Raw genomic sequence first — 2228 nt, 5'->3', positions numbered from 1 at the left:
GCCTGGCCCAGCGGTCCTCCAGGCTGGATCCCAACCCCGGAGCAGCCTGGTCCATACTGGGAGCTTGGCGCGGCGGCTGGGCGAGAGGCTCAGCTGGAAGGGGTTCTGCCGCTGCTGGAAATCCTCCCGGCTTTCATTAGCTCCGTATGGAGCTGAGTCCTTTCCCACCCCATTTCCACGTGTCCGGGAGCCACGTGAGCTCCCCAACACCCCCAGGGCAGCTCCCCCCTCCCCACCATCTCCCAAGGGGCTGCTTCTCTCCCTGCAGGGACAGGGGGGAAGACCCCGACTCGCGAAGCGGGATGGGGTGTCCTTGCTCCAGGGATGCTCCTGGGAGATGTCCCCATAGGCATATCCGCAGCCACCCCAACCAGAGGCATCATGAGCTGAGTCAGGGCTGGCTGTAATCCCCCCATCTCCTCCCTCTGGCTCACGGGAACAGTTTTAAAGGAAGAAATGCAAAAGGCGTTCATGGGGAGAGCGGAGCCGGAGGCAGCCTGGCGCAGCACCGTGCCCCTCTTTCGCCGGCACTGCCTTTTGTGGGCTGAAAGCTGTTTGTTTGCATCAAACCTGCAGGAACTGAAAATCCGTGGGGGTTTCTGCGCTTGCTTGCAGTTGTCAGGGGGTGCGTGGGGGTGTGTGGAGCGTGCCAAAGGGGAGGTGGTGTGCCGGCACGAGCATCGTTTCCGTCGGAAACTTGGTGTAACACAAGGCTTGTTGTTCTGCCTCCTCCGATCCCCTCTGCCAAAGCGTTGGGGCTGGGGAGTTTTCCCTGGTGGCACGCTCCCCCCCGGCATCGCGTCGGATGGTAATCGAGGCCTTGAGTTTGGGTGGTTTTTTTTTCAAAGCCAGGGGCTGATGATGCTGGAGAAGGTATTCCCAGCCCGGGAAAGCTGCCTCTGCCCCATCGCCCGGGGGCTGCTGCGTGGTGGCCTCGGCAGGCACCAGCGCCTTAATGCGATCTCCCCGGGGAAAAACCCATCGTGCCCGGGCAGCGCAGGGCACTGGAGCCCGGCCAGCCGGCACGGGGAGAGGGGGCGGGATGCTGGCGGGACAGCACGGCCGACCTCTGCGGTGAGGTTTGCAGCTCTGCCTCAGTTTCCCCACGCTCCTCGTTCTGTGCCGCTGGCAAGGCCAGAGGGCTGGCGGCACTGGGGCTGTCCCTGGGTCTCCCAGCACTGCCACGAAGGCATCGGTTGGGTCCTCTGTCCCGTTGGGGACTGGTCGGTGGGTGCCAGCTCCTGCTCCGGCCCGGCTGGATGCTTTATCCTTGTGTCTGCCCAGGAAGGAAGAGGTTAAAATGCTGAGGATTTCCTGGCTGTGATGCCGGGGAGGGAAGGTGACCTGCAGAAGTGCTTTGCATCCTCCGCTGGCTCCGGCTGCCCTTGCAAAGCTCAGTGCGGGTGTTGGGAAGCTGCTGGAGCGAGAGCGAACTTGAAACGCAGCTAGAATTTGAGCTCGCCAGCCGAAATTTAAGCCCAGGCTTAAACACCTCCTTTTCCTCACCCCACCGAGGGCAACTTGGCTCGGACGCGGCATCCTTCCCCCTCCCCCGTCCCACTGCGGGGACGTGCCGCCGCGTGCCTCCCGGTAACGCCAAGCGGTGAGAGGGCAAAGAGCGATGGTTCAAAGGTAGGAGCGCTCCCGTTTACCGAGGCTTTCCCCCCCGTTCCTCCTTGGCAGTGCCGCGTCTCCGCCAGCTGCTTTGCCGGGCCGGGAGAAGCTTTCCCAGCTCCGGGGCTTTGGTGACAACGGCTGGAAAGGGCAAAGCTTTGTGCTTCGTGCTCGTGCTGGCAAGGTGGCAGGTGGCATGGGACGGTGCTGGGGGGAACCAGTGCCAGGAGCGGGAGGCAGATGCAAGGAGTGCTGGTCCCCCGGCAGACGCCAGGGGAAAGAGGGGTTTTGGGGTGCCCGCAGGGGGATGCGCTGCACCCCTCCTCCCACAGGTTCCGTGGCGTGACGGGGCCGTTCGTACGGTGGTTTGGCTTCTTTTTGGTTTCCCCACCAGCGCTTCCTCTGTGCTAATCTGCTTCCGCCCCGCTCCGGGGGTGGCGGAGGCAGAGGTGGGGGGGAAAAAGTCGCCCCCACTCTGGTTGCAGAAACCAGGCTGGTGGGATGGGTCCCATCCTGCTCCCTCCTGCCCCAGCGCTGGGTCTTGCTGTTTTTTGGGGCAGCTGCAGTTTGTCCTTGTGGCCGCCCCCCCCCCCCCCCCCCCCCCCGCCGGCGGG

The 2228-nt window shown here is 64.1% G+C and overlaps 1 protein-coding gene across 1 annotated transcript in view; it reads left to right on the top strand.

Moving 5' to 3' along the window:
* Positions 1-2228, top strand: part of MICAL1 (microtubule associated monooxygenase, calponin and LIM domain containing 1) — a 14014-nt gene that overhangs the window by 2732 nt on the left and 9054 nt on the right. The window lies entirely within an intron of this gene.

Source organism: Charadrius vociferus, unplaced genomic scaffold (assembly GCF_000708025.1).
Source record: "Charadrius vociferus isolate BGI_N301 unplaced genomic scaffold, ASM70802v2 scaffold1511, whole genome shotgun sequence".
Taxonomy (NCBI): domain Eukaryota; kingdom Metazoa; phylum Chordata; class Aves; order Charadriiformes; family Charadriidae; genus Charadrius; species Charadrius vociferus.
Note: the sequence above shows the minus strand (reverse complement) of the source record. Positions and strands in the feature narration are given on the sequence as shown.